The sequence below is a fragment of the Lissotriton vulgaris genome, chromosome 10 (assembly GCF_964263255.1).
Source record: "Lissotriton vulgaris chromosome 10, aLisVul1.2, whole genome shotgun sequence".
Taxonomy (NCBI): Eukaryota; Metazoa; Chordata; class Amphibia; order Caudata; family Salamandridae; genus Lissotriton; species Lissotriton vulgaris.
This window is the reverse complement of record NC_141698.1, coordinates 516,201,341-516,222,027: the sequence shown is the minus strand read 5'-3', so window position 1 is coordinate 516,222,027 and position 20,687 is coordinate 516,201,341.

Below are 20,687 nucleotides of genomic sequence, written 5' to 3'. Positions count from 1 at the left end.
ACTGTTCCAGATGGTCCACTTAGGTTTGTTTCACGTGTGCCTACTGGAGCGGCATTCGTGGCTTGCACGCATCGCGCAATAAAGACACTCCACACAATTCTGCTCACAGCATAAAATGTCACTTTTATCATTAGGACAGCCAAAGACAGACTCCGCACCTTACGTTTATTAGGAACCCAAAACTTTGTACATTTCCAAAACCTTTCCCCCAACTGGTTTTCCATCACCATTCCCCAATGATTTCATTATTTTGCCAAAACTCCAAAACTGTTTTAATACCAACCAAAGTTTTCCATCCAACTTTTCTTTCCCTTAATAACGTACCCTCCCCCCAACCCCCATAGAGAAAGGATACATCCGCTCGAGACTATCCTATACCCAAAAACACGCCTAAAACAACACATAACAGAAAAGGAGCACTGCCCATGCTGCCCTAAAGTGACATGTCTTGTATATATATATTTTCTTTTTTTGTTTTTGGAAAAACACAAAAACTGACAAATACAAAAAACACCCTTTTGACCAACCTAACAAAAACAAAGGGCGGACGGGTGGGTCAAAAACTCGCTGCCGCCGCCTCCTCACTCGCTGCGAGTGACGTAGCCCTCCCGCTCCCACCCCAAGCACCGCTAAGCCCCTCCCACATCCCAGACCAACCTATCGCCTCCCGTGGGAGGTCGCATTGCGCGAAATACCCCGGGGGGACACAGGCTCATGCCAAGTCCCCCCGGGACCGATCGCGCAATAAAGACACTCCACACAATTCTACTCATAGCATAAAAGGTCACTTTTATTATTAGGACAGCCAAAGACAGACTCCGCACCTTACGTTTATTAGAAACCCAAAATTTTGTACATTTCCAAAACCTTTCCCACAACTGGTTTTCCATCACCATTCCCCAATAATTTCATTATTTTGCCAAAACTCCAAAACTATTTTAATACCAACCAAAGTTTTCCATCCAACTTTTCTTTCCCTTATTCACCTACCCTGCCCCTAGCCCCCAGAGAGAAAGGATACATCCGCTCAAGACTATCCTATACCCAAAAACACGCCTAAAACAACACATAACAGAAAAGGAGCACTGCCCATGCTGCCCTAAAGTGACATGTCTTGTATATATATATTTTCTTTTTTTTGTTTTTGGAAAAACACAAAAACTGACTAATACAAAAAACACCCTTTTGACCAACCTAACAAAAACAAAGGGCGGACGGGTGGGTCAAAAACTCGCTGCCGCCACCTCCTCACTCGCTGCGAGTGACGTAGCCCTCCCGCTCCCACCCCAAGCACCGCTAAGCCCCTCCCACATCCCAAACCAACCTATCGCCTCCCATGGGAGGTCGCATTGCGCAAAATACCCCGGGGGGACACCGGCACATGCCAAGTCCCCCGGGACCGATCGCGCAATAAAGACACTCCACACAATTCTGCTCATAGCATAAAAGGTCACTTTTATTATTAGGACAGCCAAAGACAGACTCCGCACCTTACGTTTATTAGAAACCCAAAACTTTCTACATTTCCAAAACCTTTCCCACAACTGGTTTTCCATCACCATTCACCAATGATTTCATTATTTTGCCAAAACTCCAAAACTATTTTAATACCAACCAAAGTTTTCCATCCAACTTTCCTTTCCCTTATTCACCTACCCTGCCCCCAGCCCCCAGAGAGAAAGGATATATCCGCTCGAGACTATCCTATCCCCCAAAACACGCCTAAAACAACACATAACAGAAAAGGAGCACTGCCCATGCTGCCCTAAGTGACATGTCTTGTATATATATATATATATATATATATATATATATATATATATATATATTTTTTTTTTTTGAAAAACACAAAAACTGACAAAAACAAAAAAAAAAAAACACCCTTTTGGCCAACCTAACAAAAACAAAGGGCGGGCGGGTCGGTCAAAAACTCGCTGCCGCGGCCTCCTCACTCGCTGCGAGTGACGTAGCCCTCCCGCTCCCACCCCAAGCACCGCTAATCCCCTCCCACATCCCAAACCAACCAATCGCCTTCCGTGGGAGGTCGCATTGCGTGAAATACCCCGGGGGGGGCACCCGCTCATGCCAAGTCCCCCCGGGACCCATTATTCTATTAGAGCATCCTATGGTACAAGTTGGTGTGTCAATGTTGATTTCCACTGCTTGATCACGTCTGCAGAGTGAGATGCTTGATGCCCACAGCAGTTCAATGGTGTTTATTTCAGCCTACCACAAAACGTGTTATCAAACATGATCCAGCCTTGGGTGAATGTCACAATGTTTTTGACATGACATGCAAGGTGTGCAAATAGATGCAAGCATATAGTTTGCACTTGAGTGTTTGGGCAAATTAGCGTTGTCTACTGACTGCAAAACCAGTGTGACTTCTGAAATGGCATCCTTTTAACATTCTAGTTTGCAACACTCATGTTTTTAGTTCATGGCATGATTGCCTCCTAATGCTTATCATTGAACAAGGCTTCTGTTACAGTCCTTTTGGGGGTCACTTAACTTGAGAGAATGACTCTGTATCTGGGGTGCACAAGTTGTGAGTGTGCCCAGAGTGTTTTTACTAGGGTGAGAGGTCGCTACCTTTGAAGGCTTGTCTGGCCCTTAAGTCATCGTTTAAGTCATTGCTCTTTACTTTTGCTTGATTTACTGTTCATTACTTGCATACTAGTTTCCATTGTAATGTCAAAATATTACACATGTTTTACGTCAAAGCTTAAGGAGGTACACCAAGTCGAGAACTCTATATTCTACAGATGGTGCTACATGAGGCAACTTTGTGTGATTTAATAGTCTTGCTGTGCTTAGTGTGCGTTTCAGTTTGCTTTACACCTTGTGCTCCATTTTATATTTGGAATGTTACACACACTTACATGGGGGATTGTTGTATTGGTGGAGTTTGTCTGTATTTACAGTACACTTCCTTACATGAAGGACGGGAATGGGTTTTAGTACCATTTTTATGCTGTACATCACAAACCCTTACACAACGAATTTCAATACGGGTTAAAGTCTCATTTCTACTATTTTCTGACCCTTACATAAAGGGTGGCTAAATTGGTGTCAGTCCCATGTACACAGTTTTCATTAGAAACCCTACACGAGAGATGTCTTTATGGGTTGAAGTCCCATTTCTGCAATTTATAGACACTTAAATAAGTGTGTCAAATGGGTTTTATTCTCATTTTCACGGTTTACATTTCACTCTTACATGTGGAATTCCTGTATGGGCTGCATTTGTCCTGTATCTACATTTTGCTTTTGTTCTCCTTGCATTAGGGATAGAATTCTGGGGGTGACTGTCACCCATGGCTACTTATTACAATTGTTTTGCCCTGTTATGGGATGTATGGTCAGGTGCTTCACACCCAGGTCTGCTGTGTTACGTGTCTTTGTGTGTATCAGTTTCTCATTAAGTGCTTTTGAGTTTTTTCTAGTCAGCTGTTTTCTTTCTTGTGACGTTCCAGATAACATTGTTCCTACATTTTAATCTAGTTTTTATAATGGTGTAGGATGGGTGATATTTTGTGTGTATCTATTTATTCATCCTCTCTGCTTTCTTTACTGCTCAGTTCCTCCTGAGATATATTCTTTTTTTACCTTGCATCTCTCGCCTCTGAACTATTTTCCTTCATGTGTACCTTTTTGTGAATAGTTGCTTCCACCTTGCATCTTAATTTCAGTTTTTGTGTAAAAGGAGGAGAATATGGTATACCTTGCTTAGGTATTCCTGTATCTTCCCTGTTATCTTGGCTTCCAGTTGCTCAGCCGGTGTGAAAGTTCTGTGTGGAATGTTGGTGTGATGGAGATGAATATAATGTTTGGGTGCCTGTGTGGTGAGGTGTGAAAGTTGGTGAATGGGCTGAGCAGCAGGCAGACTGCTCCTGGCGGGCTCTTGATGGAGCAAGGTTGCACACGTAAAGTGACTTACTTGTATTCAGCCCTCTCAAAAATAATATTAATGTACTAACTAACATGTTTCGTTATATTAATATTGCATTTCACAACATTTTTAGTATATAGGGGAAGCTGGACAATGTGCTTTTACTAACCATAATCTGCTTGCATTAAAATTGCTGCTGCTGCACGGGATTTTCTACTGCACATGCGTCTGTCACACTCACGTGACATGACGTGTTATTTCACTTGGTGGGAATCCTTTGTTTCTGCACACTAGAACTAAGATGGCTGTTTTGTGTCCTAACGTGCAAGAAGCTTGCATCGCTGCTTTTGCTAAGCTGTTTGTTCTGCTTAACCTTTAATGCAATAGTCAAAATAAAACAATGGGAATAGAATAGAAATACGTGGTATACACTACAGTGCATTCATTTATTCTGTGTCTCTAAAAATGTTTCTCTTCTATTTTTGCATGAATCGCTTTTGGGCCTAAATGAATTTCTGAACTCCATCGTTGGAGGAACTGCGTCTGCGCAAAGAAACTCAAGCCACTGAAGCCATGGTATTGAACCAGTGCCAAAATCAGACATGGACTGAGAAACTATGAGGAAAGTGACCTCCTCACCCTGCCGGAGGAAGCTGAATTGATTAATTTGTTAAAACATTGTATGTTATTGTTACATTTACTGCTGGATGGAATAAAAGTACATGGGAAGATAAAGTTATGGGAGGGAACGTAATTTTAATACATGATTGACAGGTACCTCTTAATAATATGGTGTGAAGACCTCTCCTCGTCTTTTGACCAATAAAATTGTGGGATTCAGACATTTGCAACATTGGGGGGTAGTAAACTGACCTGGAAAATAGTATAACTAGGGTAGGCTTAGTTAGTTAGATTGTAGGACTTGTCCGAATAGCTGACCTGTCACTGACCCAATGCACTCAATAGGTGATCGAGAGCAGAGGTGCTGGCGGAGCACTCTGTCAGAAGATTCAATAACCCAATCAGGGTTCTGGGAAGGAGTTCGATAACCCAATCAGGGTTCGACTGTTAGCTGCAGAGAGGAGTGTGACGCTGGCGTTGCACTTTAGCTGTTGGTGCCGGTCCTAGCCTTTGGTGGTCCTGTCCTGATCCAATTTGGTCCATAACCTGTCCTGATTCTGATCTGTTCCTGTTCTTCCTCACTGGCACTTGCACTTTGGGATTCTTATCCTTTGTCTCAGCCCGTGGCCAGGGTTGGACTTCACACCATTTTAGGTAACTGTAAAGTGTGGGTTTGTCAATGTACTGTTTTCCCTTCTCTACCCACCCTTTGTCTAATGCTTAACAATATTTATTTCCAAAATATTGCATATGTTGTTTCAAACTTCATTATTCTAAATAGACAAGAAATATTGATTTCATAGTTTCAAACATTTAAAGTTTTACTTAGACAAAAGAACTTAAACCTTTCCCGAGTTTGTGGTTATTTATAAAATGGTAAATGTTATTTTACTACCTATTTTCTTGCTAACTCCCTTGATCCTCTAGGACTCAGTGACTTGGATTGGTAAGTCAAATGGTAAAGATTCCGAAGGGTAATATTTTAAATTGATGAAGTGTAGGTTTACCTGTTTAAATATATGCTTAGTTTTATGGGCCCAGGTGAGTATGATGAGCAGGTGAGCTTGCGCTCTCAGTTTATTTGGTAGCAGCGTGATGGTTAGGGTTTAGTTAAGATAGGTAGTTAGTTATAGTTAGCTGGTTAGATTGATTTGCATTGTGTATAAAAATTAAATAGATTTTTATGTATCAAACAAACTTGTTCGTACCTGTTTATTTTTTTTGTTTTGGAATCCCCGGGGGCAGAATAACAGGTGGTAAATGGAAGCCACTCTGTAGCGAGGTCACTTGCCTGTGAAAGTGAGTGCATGGTTAGGTAAAACCGGAAGCACTGTTTTAGGGACTTTCTGTATAAATAAGTGAATAATTGATAGCAAAGAGTTCGCTAGTGAAACTTTGGTGTGATATCACCTAGAAAGGGTGACCCGAAAGTAGTAACAGGTTCTTCTGAGCTTGATTGAGACCAAAGGGGTTCGCTGATGAAACTTTTGCCTTATATCCCCTAGAAAGGGTAAACCCGAGGGAGTAACAGGTTCTCCGATGCTTGCGTGAAAGGCAGCCGGAAGGGATCTATTTGTAGTGTATGAAGAGTAAACGGAAGGGAGTTACTCGCAGTGAATATAAATCATTCTTTTCTTTGAATTAGTCACACAGGCACAGTGGAATGTTTTTACGTTGTTAATTAATGAACATGAACATTTAAAGTGAATAGACGTAAGTTCTCGTATTACCTTGCAAAGGAGTAAGTCAGTTGTGGAGCTGCACTGACGTCACTTAGAGCCACGCTGGTATTGGTTGAGACAGCGGGTGTGTAGCTGAGGTAATATTGTAAAGGAGGGGTTAGTATAGGAGCGTGAAAACTTGTCTCAAGAGAAAGCTGCGCAATTCTAATTATTGATTGGTCATTTAAATAAGAAACGTATTGGTATTGGAGGTTTTTTTGTAAACAACCGAGTGTCATCACAAAATTAAAACGGCATAAAATATATGTGGCATTTAGATCCAGGATTCATAGGAAATATACCAGAAAGAAAATATCTAGGTTTTGCTAAGGAACAGATGATTAGAGGAAGACCTTATATCATGTACGGAGATAAAAGAATAATGTCATTTGTCAAGAAAGGTAAGCATTTCTTTAACCGCATCGCTGCTGCGGCGATTTTTGCGCTGTGCGGCTTTTTTCATTTTTCCGCGTTACATGACGAGCTCAGCTCGTCATCAGCACACGCCACCCGTGGCTGATGACGAGCTGAGCTCGTCATCAGCAGCGAAGGGGTTAAAAAGGATAAACCGATAAAAACAAGGAAGGGATTATTATTCCACCACCGAATACGCCCGCATCATACATGATGGTTGAAAGGGGCTACCTCACTTGCATATGGGTAGAAAACTGGATAGAATCTATAAAAGATGACAGAATTTTGGCATTCCCAGAAAATGGTACCTTTAATGGTAGAGTTTTGTAAAATTTAAGAGCACACATGTATGAATTAGATCCTAGACCTAGATTAACTCAATTTGAGACTTTAGAGGAATGGGAAGCAGAGGCTTTTGAGCAAGATAGATCTAGAAGTGACAGGAATTTAAATACATTCTATCCAAAAATCCCTAAAAGACAAGAGATAAACAGATGAAACAATGGAGGCAGTCCATGTTAGTGGAAGGATTATATCCTGTCCGAGCTTTAGAAGAGCAAACAGGGAGTAAAAGTGCGGAGAAAACAAAATATTTAATGACAAATGTTGATCCAGAAGATGATTACTTGGAGGATTTACTAATGAAAATCCGCCACCTTATATTGAGGAGCAAAATCAAGTTAATCCTAATGGTTGTTCTTAAAGCCACCTTTAGTTCCGCAAGTAATACATGAGGCATCATTAGAAAAAGTGTTACAGGAAAAGGAATGGGAAGCAATAAATAAACAAAGAAATTAATTAATTCAGAAAATTGCACAGATAAATATAAGTCCTGAAGCCTTAACAGTTCCAGTGACTATAGGTCCTGTTGTTCCTTTATATGGAGATAAGCAAACCAGTCCTAGACCTCCTGTTCTAACGAAACCTGTAGTACAGCCAAGAAAAGAAACATTATTAGTGGATGACCACGCTATCGCTCCTGGGGGCGCATTTCGCTCATGAAAATGATAGTCCTATTGCGATTCTTGTTCTTGTTACGTAATATACCAATGGTTTTAGCGACCCATTTTTTTTCGGCAACTACAGGCATTAATGGTACAACGTGCATGGGCGGGGAAGCAACCTAGAGTAGCGTGGAACATTTTAATTCGTCCGTATGCTGCGGCGGCCTCAACGCCCCAGATTTGGAACTATATTATCGAGCCGCACAAAGTGCCCATGCCTATTATTGGATACATGGCCCACTAGATATCCCCCACATGCGCATCGAAACCATTGCCTGCGCTTCTGTCGAAACACCGGGACCGTCGTACGGGGATTCTGGACTCCCTGAACTCCATCATGCACGCTTGGCACTACATGATGGATATCCAGGCGTGCTCTCTGTTGTATGCCCCGAAGGCGGCGATAGAGAGGTATGCCTAGCTGGCCCCGTGCAGGGAAAAGTGAGTGATATCGGCGATGCATCTGTTGAACATTCAGAGTATGGGGGACCTGTTTGTGGGGGGAACGGCATGAACGTGGGAGGGGATTGCATCTGGTGATGCTCCTTTCCTGATGCAGGCACGTTTTCACTTTCAAAGGGTGAGACATGCACTAAGAGAGCTTCTGGGGGAAGATATGAAGGAAGCCCCGACGGTTATGGCGTTTGACTCCATGGCCAACGCTAAGTCCCATGTTAAACTAATAACTCATTTATACTGCATCGCCATCTCTGAGAGAACGAAGGAGTATGCGAAACTGAGACTGGCATGGCAACTGGATTTGCAAATTGAGCTACGGGAGGAGATGTCACCCGAGAGGGATGGGTATGCTCAGACATGAGTCCCATGCTCTCCACACCACTGGAGTCAAGCTATTCTGGCTGAAGACGGCTGATAGCCAGAAACCAGTCCTAGGATGCTTGATTCCGGTCCAGGAAAGACATGGCTTGGCAGTTCGGGTTGGACTGTTCCCATGAGGCACAGAGTCAAGGCTGATTTCCATTTGGCCATGTCTGAACTGGGGTGGTGTGGAGTACAAAAAATTGATGGATTTAGGCCCAGATCTCTGTCCTGGGGTGAATGTATGACATTGTTCTGCATTCTGTCAATCAACTGTTGTTTTTGCATTTGTCATCCTGAGTGGGATGGGTATGCTCAGACGTGAGTCCAAAGCTCTCCACACCACTGGAGTCAAGCTTTCTTGGCTGAAGATGGCTGATAGCCAGAAACCGGTCCAAGGATGCTTGATTCCGGTCCTGAAAAGACATGGCTTGGCAGTTCGGGCTGGACTGTTCCCAGGAGGCACAGGGTTAAGGCTGATTTGCATATGGCCATGTCTGAACTGGGGTGGTGTGGAGTGCAAAACAACAATGGATTTAGGCCCAGATCTCTGTAAAGGGTTGAATGTATGACATTGTTCTGCATTCTGTCCATCAACTGTTTTTTTTGGATTTGTCACCCGAGAGGGATGGGTATGCTCAGACATGAGTCCCATGCTCTCCACACCACTGGAGTCAAGCTATCCTGGCTGAAGACGGCTGGTAGACAGAAACCCGTCCTAGGATGCTTGATTCTGCTCCAGGAAAGACATGGCTTGGCAGTTCGGGCTGGACTGTTCCCATGAGGCACAGGGTCAAGGCTGATTTGCATATGGCCATGTCTGAACTGGGGTGGTGTGGAGTGCAAAAAAACGATGGATTTATGCCCAGATCTCTGTACTGGGGTGAATGTATGACATTGCTCTGCATTCTGTCCATCAACTGTTGTTTTTGGTTTTGGCAGTGTACTAGTGGCGGTTCCCAGACGAAGGGAGTTCATTGAGGGAAGTACTCAACAATGCACCATCACTGTGGCCATTGGATGGATGGTAGTAGAGCACACCAGATCCCCAGTGGCCACATAAAAACACCTGCATGCCACGATATGAAACACACTTCATTTCAGACCATGATCCTTTGTCCTTCTAGCTCCACCCCAACGTTTGATGCCAGAGGCTTTGGCAGTAAAGTGAGGTTTTTTGTTCTACATTCTCTACAGTCCCTTTATTCCTTATCATTTAGTATCTTGTGGTCAATTGTTTAATTTACTCTTATTTTTTGCACAATGCCAGGCCCCAAAACCCCACATTTGACTGGGGGCAAATTGGCAGTCATAATGTGTATGAAATCCTAACAGTATGTCGTAAATTAGCAGCAATGAGTTAGCGTTAGCACAAGCCATTTCGTATTTCTGGCAGCCATTTTGTCTGCCATGTGCTGCCATGTGCTAACCATGTGCTTTGTCCTACCTTCCTGTTAGCTGAGTATGAAGTCTGCCCAGTAACAGGATATTTTTAGCCTCCTCCACTTTAACGCATGCCCAGAAATGCCCGGTAGGGTCTGCAGCTGTTACTGATTAGTTTCAGATAGGAATGTGTTTACTACTTCCTGAAAACTGTTAGTTCCTCCCACCTGGTTGAACAAGTAGAACTTGCATGTCCATATTAGGCATTTTTGTGTGCTCACATGAGCCAGGACTGCCCCTTGCTATTATGCTTACTATGTAATTCTAAAACATATATAAAGCCCCAGGTTTCTGCATTCTGCAGACTGCCTCATTCTGTTGCTAAGGCTTCTGTGTGACGTAGTCTCAACTCATGTGAGTTTAATAAAATGTTTCTTTTGATATTGCAGTTTCTGTGCCAACTTTTGTTCAGTTTTTGAAGGACTAAGTATCAGCGAGACCCCTGAGAAGGAGTTTTGATTTCTGCAAATAGCGCGCAACGTGGGTATCATCAGAGAGGTGGCTATCTTGTCAGGAGACAGAAATCTACGGAGAAAGACAAGACAAGTTTCTACTAAGAAGGTACTCTGTGCACAGGAGATTCTGGGGATTCTTTGTCTATGCAGCCCAGTGTGTTTCTGATCTTCCTGATTTTGATCCTCCGACATGATGTCACCCCTGACAGAGAACATTTTTGGCGTGAGTATTCTAAAAAAAAAAGAGGGACCGTGAGGTCATTCAGAACTTGGCAGTTAGAACCTGGATGCTCTGTGAGTGGTAAGAACCGTTCTACGGTGCTTGCTGTGAGCTTTTGTAACCTGTGAGTGGCAAGGCAGTTTTAGAATACGCTTGCCGTGGCAATTTGGAATGTGATGACTAGTCGTATGTGTATGTGTATGTGTATGTGTAATATGGAAATTGCAATTTGTGTAGGCAGGTAATGAGGAGATTTTTCTCTACTTTGTATGCTAATTGAACGGTGCACGTACGAAGGGTACTTTAAGCACTACTTTGGGTATAATATTGTATATTCTGCAATATTTTTGGCATGCCTATTTTCAAGCTCACATCAAAGAATGTGTTGCTTTTTGGAAGGTACCATAGTGAGATGTGAATTAAAATTTGCTAGCTCCCCTAGAGGGAATATCTGAATAGGTTTGGGTATAAAAACATATTTCTTCCTTGGTGATTTTGTATCCCCAGGGAATTAAAATATAGACATAATACATATAAGGATCCTTTGTTCTGTGCAAATTTTATGAATGGAGATATGCAGAGCGATTTTTTTTGGTGCTCTGCCAGTCAAAACTAGTGAATTGAGTGTATTTTGGCTTCTTGGATACACAGCAGTCTGTTAGACTGTTTTTTGCAGTCTTTAGGAACACTATTGAGATTTGTTTCTTGTAAATATGACTTACAACTAGTATTTACAAATGGTTTGGTTTAAGTACAGTCTGTGGGCTGTCCTTTGTTTCAGTCCTATGTGTTGATCTGTGGGTTAAATGTGTGTTTAAATGTCTATGTGGTTTTTCCCATTAGTGTAACTTCTGTAAGTGAATAGCGATGGCGCAATTTATGAAACAAATGGCTAAAGTGCTGCATTGTGTGTCCTGAGTGTTTGAACCCTTTCTCTTTATGTCTGAAATGAGCTCAATGTGTGTTTGTGGGTTTTTTGATGTTTTCAGTCTGTTAAGTAAAATGTCAGATTAATTAATATTAAGTAGAAATTAAATAAAAATACAGCAATTTACCATGTCACATGCTAAAATCTCTATATGTTGGTATTTAATTTATAGACTAAGTAAAAATGCATTTGTGCAAACTGTTAAATGGCTAAAAAAGATAACATTAAAATTCACATTCACTAGGAATATGAAAGGCCTCAAACATAAATTGTGTGTTTTGTAGAAAAACAAATTTATAGCATTTTTTACCTACATGCATTGCATTACATGTAAAAAGGCAAACACTTCAGCTAAAGTGAATCTTTGCTACATTTAAATGCATCCTATTGCACACGCATTTTAAAACTTGAAATGTCTGTTTTCAGTAAGATTGTCACCGTGCTCAGGTTTCAACACTGTACAGGGCTCTTACTGCCGTTAAGGAAGCAGATGTTGTTTTTTGAAGGCCATGAATAACATCGGAATGTTTATTTAGCCAGGACTTAGCCGTTAGTTAATCACGGTTGGAATTTTGCATTTCAGAATAGTGTTTTAGAGGGTCACAAAAATAAGGTTCATTATTTTGTATCACAGGAAGACATTTCAATTGCGGTTTTCCTCTCTTTAAGCATTTTTTTGTAAGTATATTATTGGTTCTGCTGCTAGATAATACAAATCCTTTTAAAAAAAGTTGCGCGAAAATCTGTCATGTTTTAACCCCTTCGCTACTGATGACAAGCTCAGCTCGTCATCAGCCACGGTGGTCGTGTGCGAATGACGAGCTGAGCTTGTCATGTAAAGCGGCTTTTACAAAAAAGCTGCACAGCGGAAAAATAACCGCCGCAGCGATGCGGTTAAGTTAGGCTTCTGTGCTTAGGCTCATAAATGAATGCGTCTAAAAATGATAGGCAAGACATGCAGCTTGCTTTTATATGTGGAATTTTCAAAAAAGATTGGGTTAAGTAAAAATAATTATTAATTATGAACAATAAATATTAAAAAAATAAGTGCTTCTAAATTCATTTTTTTAAATATTTATGAAGCTTAATACTCATACTATGACCTCCTAGCATTAAAATTTGATTTAAGTTGTGTGTTACTGCATAATCAGGACATTTGCATGTTGGTTTTCACTTGGCGCAGGCGTAAAAACTCATTTTTCTAAGGAATTACATGAGATATGTCTAATGACCAATCTTTGCAATCTGTAAAGAACATTCAGAGGATGATTAATAAGTAATGCAATTGAAGGATCTTTATTTTTGAGTGCCCCGGAGATCAAAGTCAAAATTTAGTTAAATGGACTTTTAAACAGCATTCTTGCCATTTACAATAGCTTTAAAGGGTCTCAGGCTTCAGTAAATGTATACATTTGTGTATAATACAAACTTGCAGGTTGTTAATATTTGAGGTTGCTTTTCATAGCTCAGTGAGCGAATGTGCCCGGTGTAGAGGTTTATGTTTAATAGCAGGGTTGAAGGTTCTAACTTTAGCTGGGCCTATTGAGATGTTTATCCATTTCAGGTTGATGAAGTGTGTACCATTGCATTGGTGGTAGCAAACATTTGTTCTAAAGCTGGTATGTTATGTTATTATGTTCTGCAAATTATTCACAGTAAATGTTATAATAATCTAAGAATAAATGAATTTTAGCCCCTAAAAGAAGTCATTTATATAACGTGTTTTTCAATAGGGTTGATAATTGCAGGTTAGAAAGAGTTAGGAAGGCTTTTTGTCTTTGTCAGCTCGAGTGAGGGAATAGAAAGGGGGGCTGAGGAGCGCAGAGTGCGCCAGGCAGATTTTGACCTTAAGGTCAGTGAGATGGGGGTTTAGAAGTAAGTGAAAACAGATGGAGAAATCACTGCTTGGTAAAGCTTCTCTGACGAACAGAAATTAAACCTTGCACATTAGAGGACTGTGCGAGGCTTTCACGTCGACATTTGCAGCTTATTACATTAGGGCTTTGTCTCTGAGAAGTGCATTTCTGACCAGCCTTGAAGAAATAAATAGCAGAGCCTTAAAGGGGGTTGGCGCACGGGACACGCAGAGTGTCTGTGAATGAGCTTTATTTTTGGACAGTCAAAATTAAGGTGGTTTAGCATGTTTACGAAAATATGGTTGGTTACAGTTGATATTTTGTGTGTTATGTGCAGTATTAGCAGTATGTTGAAAAAGGATGTGTTTTTTATTATGATTCTTTGAAATGTTCTTGCATTTTTTTCATGATTTTGCATTTTATCCTTTTATGAATTGTTCCTGCCGGTCCTGTGTGTCAGAAGCGACACAGTAAGTTGTATTTGACAGCTGATCTCCATTGACTGGTGATCTGCTGTCAAACGGCGGGTGAGGAACGTAAAAGAAAGTAATTTTGGTGTAATTTCGATTTTAAGCCTGACAAATTACGCAGGCCAGAATATTGGGTTTTGGGCTGCAGGTTCACAGTGCATAAAGTGCATGCAATGGTGTTGTGTATCACCGCTTATTTACATATGCTATTGTACTTTGTCTATGCTTTTTGTGGTTGATATGTAGCGCGTATATCTGATGGCTTGGCATGTGTGTGTTTTTGTTTTATGTTGCTGCTTTTGATACTATTACAAGTTCCTCTGTGTTGTGAAGGGATTTTTCATGACGATGCATAATCGCTGCACAACAGTTGGGTAAATTTTCCCTGATACTAAATTTCACAGATATGATTTTTCATGTTGGGAACCAGACAGACAACACTTCACCAGTGTATGTCAAATTTGGCTATATAATATTGAAGAAAAAGAGATATACAGGATCAAATTGTCACTTGCAGTAAGTCACGTGACTGCCCTTTCCCTCAAGGAATAGGCAGCCCTACATTTATGTTTCCTTGATTGGACCTAAAGATGAAATTATAGATTTGTTGCTCTTGCTAAATGTGACCTAAACTTTTCATTTTTTCCCTTGAAGAAGGAACTGGACCATTAGCTGAGATTACCGTATATGGTGTAGGGGCCAGCGGTAGAGTTCAAATTTGTGTACTATTGTGACTTTTGTGTATCACCCATACTCTTGGTATTATGTCACGAACTTGACTATCACCAGAGTAATTTCTTGTTCTTCCTATACATTTTTCTTTTGCCGCTTCTCCCCTGACTGATGTTGCATTGTGCCTAGTTATTGGGGATTTTAGTTGTGGCCTACTTCTGTTTCCCTCTTCCGTATTCCTTTCACCAGTCAGCTCATTTATTATAATTGGTGTATTGTTCAGGTTCACACTTCCAGACTGCAGTGATGTAACAGGGACCACCATATTATGTATAATTCCCTTTGGTATGATCAGACTGGTTTTCAAGAGTTTTCTTTAGGCCTACTTTGATGTTTTCCAGTCTGACTGTCAGGGTAGTGATAGACTGGTTAACTGACTTAATATTATAGTAAGACAAGCTTTCCATCTCAATAGGAGATACCTTATGTTTATTTGAATATGACAAATTCAATGCCTATTCTAATTTGGTTTTCAGTTCTTTTTTCTGCTGCTATAATTTTTGATAGACCAGATGTGTTTTAATAATGGAAACACCAGGACTCTCTAGTTCTTGTCTTTTGTTTCCACATTTTGATCATTAGCCTTTGTATTGCATAGTACACCTGATGCACAATTATTAAAAGGGAGGTATCTACATCTCCCTTATAATCTGTATTATGTGATTTCGCTTTTGAGGTGTTCTAGATAGGGAATTTAGGAACACTTAGACTTAATCATTGAGAGAGAAAAATGTTTACCCCATTAGACGATGTCACTATGTGTGAGGACATCCATTCATAAGGAATTCTCATATAGTTATCTACCCTTAGATGGTAGAGGATATGCTCTCATATGGAAACCCAATTGAAGAGGCTAGAGTCACTGTTTTACCTACTGCCTTTGTCTTTGTATTCTATGAGAATGACAGTGTATTTTAGATCATAATAGTCCTATGGCATATGGCCACTCCTTTGAAGATTGCAGGTCACCTGTTTGCAGTCCCCTTGTTAAACATTGAACTGTTTTTTGTTTACTACATTGAAGAAAACTAACAACTGTGTCACATTTCCTACATCACTAGGTTCTGCAGGATCTTTCAGAGTCAAAGGGAGAATGATACCCTGCAGAACGGTGATAAAGATGAGCCCTAATTCTCATCAGTGTCAGCTACCGATGAGGGCTACATACATTGGCTCTAGAGTCAACTGCATCTCCAAAGTATTGAGTTTGCTTCATCAGACAGCGTTGAACATCACGAAGAAGGAGGATCTGGTTTTGCCACAGAACCAGAGTTTTAGTGCAAAAGAGCATAAGCTACCTGTCATGTGCTGGTAACCTCTGACAGTGTGCAGTCCCTTGAAACCCTTGGCCTGAGTTTTGGCCACACACTCATTCCCTTTTTTTCCTTTGCTCCAACGGAAGGGCAGTGTACCGGAGGATCCAAGATTGGCAAGAGGCACTACATTATGGTGCCAATGAAAGAGCAGCCTGAGCGTCCTCTGACACTGAATAATGAGTGTTGGAGCTTGAGAATGTATACCCAGGTCTGCACGAGATGATCTGTGCCCATGATCAATGAGGAGTACACTATCTGTAGTGTCTGCCGCAGAGGAGAGATACTGGTGCACTGCATTGAGACATTGAGACTTTCGACTGAGCTGTGAGTGTTTGCCAGGAGGGTACTCCAACGGATACTGAGAAGCACTATTTTCATGGAAGGCCTGAATCAAGAGGCCCATGCAACAATGGAAGCAGATTTGATGGACGATAGAAGCCTGCCAGAGATGCTTTGAACGGACTCTGGGCATAGTTGTGGTTGCATAAGTAGTTTTCGTGCGATTGCATAAAATGGGTGTTAGGAGACTGATACTTATTGTTTTGCTGGCATTGTTTTAGAGTAGTATTCTGTTTAGTAAAAGCAGAATAAAGTTCATTCTCTGTGGAAGAGTATCCCTATTCAACCTGGGAGCATTGAAGGATCGCCACTGTTTCACCTGATTATATAGTGTTTACTGAAAGATTTTTGGATTTGCTTTTGCTTAGGGTTGTGAAAAATGATAATTTTGTTTGTAATAGTGGTCATTACTTTCTCCTACTGTCTGTATGTTCATGACCCAATGTTCCATTCTCTTTGTATTCTTGCTCATACCCTTAATGAAATGTTTAGAATGGAAAATGCTCACCTAGCAATGAATTAGGAAATTGATAAAATTATGAAAATTAATGAGCACATGTTTTCTATGTTTCTACTGGATCATGGGAATGTCTTCAGCTAACGCTAATACGGCCGTCTGTCGTAAATTAGCAGCAATGGGTTAGCGTTAGCAGAAGCCATTTTGTATTTATGGCAGCCATTTTGTCTGCCATGTGCTGCCATGTGCTCACCATGTGCTTTGTCCTACCTTCCTGTTAGCTGCGTATGAAGTCTGCCCAGTAACAGGATATTTTTAGCCTCCTCCACTTTAACGCATGCCCAGAAATTCCCGGTAGGGTCTGCAGCTGTTACTGATTAGTTTCAGATAGGAATGTGTTTACTATTTTCTGAAAACTGTTAGCTCCTCCCACTTGGTTGAACAAGTAGAACTTGCATGTCCATATTAGGCATTTTTGTGTGCTCACATGAGCCAGGACTGCCCCTTGCATTTATGCTTACTATGTAATTCTAAAACATATATAAAGCCCCAGGTTTCTGCATTCTGCAGACTGCCTCATTCAGTTACTAAGGCTTCTGTGTGACGTAGTCTCAACTCAGGTGAGTTTAATAAAATGTTTCTTTTGATATTGCAGTTTCATTGCCAACTTTTGTTCAGCTTTTGAAGGACTAAGTATCAGCGAGACCCCTGAGAAGGAGTTTTGATTTCTGCAAGTAGACCCACAACAATTGGAGCCCAAGTCCAAAATACACTGCTATCACAGAAAAGGTAAATGTGGGTCAGAATAGTCAACAGAGTGAATGCTGTAGCAAACATCCTTGGCATACAGTAAGAAATTAGGAAGAGGTCGAATGACCTGAGGGGAGGGTGCGTTCCTTGGCTTGCAAGCATCACATGGATGCCAACAGGACTGGTGGTTGTTCTCCCAGGACCCCCAATACCATTCATGTCCTGGGGGGAGAAGGTTTTGCAGATTCTTCATACTGAAGGCTTGACATGAATAACTGGTGGAGTGGAGTCTGAGAAGATAAACTTTACAAAGTCTGAATTAATCTCAATTTTCTGTTTGCTCTCAACTTGGCTATTACCAATGTGTCCTGCACATATTTTCTAACTTACACAACTCAAAGTATCATTATCAGATAATTTAGATTGTTTGCGTGAATATATTGTGTTGCTTTTAAGATTACAGGTATCACTCCCCATTACATGTCACATGAATGTATGGTGCCTGTAAGTATTAGAACACCAGATAATTCATTACCCATATGTGTTTCAAAATGTGTTTGGCCCAGTTCCACTGCATATTTTCCACAGTTGTGTTCCTAAAACCATTGTGCGAGTGGAAGTTGTCTTTGAAATGACTACAGCTACCATGATGCCCTGTTTCTGTTTCTCAAAAGAATATTGCTATCTAATGTTGCTCACTCTCTCTTTCATAACAGATTTCAACATATGACAAAAGTGTCATGTAGTGATCAATACCTATTCAATACTCCCTTCTTAAAATGGTTGGTGTTGTTTTCTAAATGTATTGCATTGATGTAATGAGTTTCACTATTCAAACTGTATTGACAGAAAAATTGTCAGGCATGCAAATTAGTATGCTGAATATAAGTCACACTTGAAAAGAATGACACAAGACTGTTCACATGATGACAAATGCCAAACATACATCCAAGTAGTGGAAATGTCTATTTTGAAGTCAGCTAGGTCTTTCAATTATCAATTACACGTTTCAGCTCTTCACTTTGTTGGGGTGAATCTTTTGGAGTTGTTGGGTGTACTCCCTAATCACTTCATGAACATTTCAGGACATCTTATTACTTGGTAATTTGAAGTTGTACTCTTGAAATTGATACAAATTATGGTAATATGTGAAATACCCCTGGAAGCTGTCATCAGAATACCCTCTATCTATTTTGTGTTCCTGGAATCTACCTAGTTTGAAACTAAAGATTGAATGTACAGTGCACTCTTTTACTAATAGGAATGTCCTCCATTTCTCAATAGGTCAAACGGGCTGAGCACATGGTTTGGTTTCAGCCACTCAAGAAACCTCCACTCCAGCCAAGGATCAAGCATTCAATGAAGACAGCACTCCTGATGATATGGAGGAGCTTGAGGAGCCTGATACATATGGTCAGTGTGGGCAGAGAGCTTCTGTGACACTTGCTGTGACACCTCAGCAACCTGAAGACTTCACTTCATGTGTTCCTCCCTCTGTGACACCGGATGTATGCCCCTTGTCCTGGGTGATGTTGAGACCCCACCACCACCTGCTCCAGCACACCCAGGACCCAGTTGGATGGAGCAACTCTGGGGCAATGGTAAAAGGTAGTGGGGTTATGGGAGGGTGTTTGTGGGCCAGCAATCTAAGTGCACTGGGGTCACTGACACCAAGACCATCATCGACCAGTCTTGGGAGCCTACCATCAGTCCCAAGACATGATGGGCCAGGTATTCACAAGCTCAGGGGATGAAGCGTCTCCAGAGGGAGCACAGCCACCAGAAGGAGGCCCACAACTCAAATATGGGAGCCCTGAATTGGGTATAGCAAGACTTTTATACCCATATGTGCAGGGATTTCTCAGCACCATCTACCCTTTCATGATCTACCACATCTGAGCCATCTACATTAGAGACAGGAACAGTAGTCCTGCCACCAAAAGAACCACCTGCAGCCCCCTAGTCACTGCATTTGTGAATCACCGGCCACCCCCCAGGCAAGGGGTGAACATGCAGATCTCTAGGAGGTAGGGATAGCAAGACCTCTGTCAAGGCCAGCAAGCAACCACAACACTGATTTACTCCAGTGTGTTCCTACCATTCATTCTGTTGACTATTTCTGGACACATTTGCTTTTCTGATTCCAGTAGTATGTTGGACATTGGCTTTCAAACTATTTTAGAGCTCCAACTACGGTTTCATTCACCATAACTGACTTCTTCACTTTTTGCTTTGCTTTTGTTATGTTGAACCTCTTTAATTTCATCATATTTAGTACAATACATTTACAAGTCAAACTGGTGTTATATATCTCAACTCTATCAATGTATTCATTTGATTCCATCATAAGAACTTGACAATGACAAAACAATGACAATACATCAAAAAATTGATTTGCAAGTAGGTATGTTCATCTTAAATTCTCAAACATGATTCCCAAGTTTATCCCATTTGACCAATACTTGTCTGTCAATCTTTGCACTAACATATCGATCCATATATAACACTAATACTTTATGCCAGTTTGTCCATTTCCAGTTCAAGACCTTGCCTACATGGAAAAAAGGCTATGTCGAAAACAATGAGATAGCATAGGCAAATTATCATTGATTCATGTCTTCAGCTGAAACCAGATCTTCTGGCTCACATAGGGAATCAAATATTAATCACACCACGAGGCAAAACCATGGCAGCACGAGATTTTGTATACACAGGACCATTGCCAATCATTCCAGTATATGGTGGAATGTCGCAATTAAGGGCCTGATTACGATGTTGGTCGTAAAGCCTCCATCCGACAGTCCGGTTCCCCTAGACCGTATTGGAACCCATCGTAATCAGTCGGTCAGAATTGTTTCCGACTGACAGATTACAATGCTCGTGGTCGAAAGAAGAAATGTTGGGTCATTCTGAATTGGTCCGCAACGAATTGTAGCCGATTTGTACTGCTCTATGGACAGCGTTCCGACCTAATGATTACAATGTAGGATTCCACCAGCCTTTCGGACTAAGTCTGCCCGACATGATAAGGCTATCCGACACTGACTTTGGGGGCCCCTAGCAGATCCCCTTCATCTTGAGGCCCCCAGTTTGGGGTTGAGGGGGTACCCAAGGGACCCCCTGTAAAACCATGCACAGTGTGGCAGGGACCATGGGGTGCATGCAACAGGGTGAAAGGTTTTCTGCAGACACCAATTTTCCCCATAGGAGCCGGTGTAGTTGGTCGGATCACAGGCTTCCTTTGAAGTCA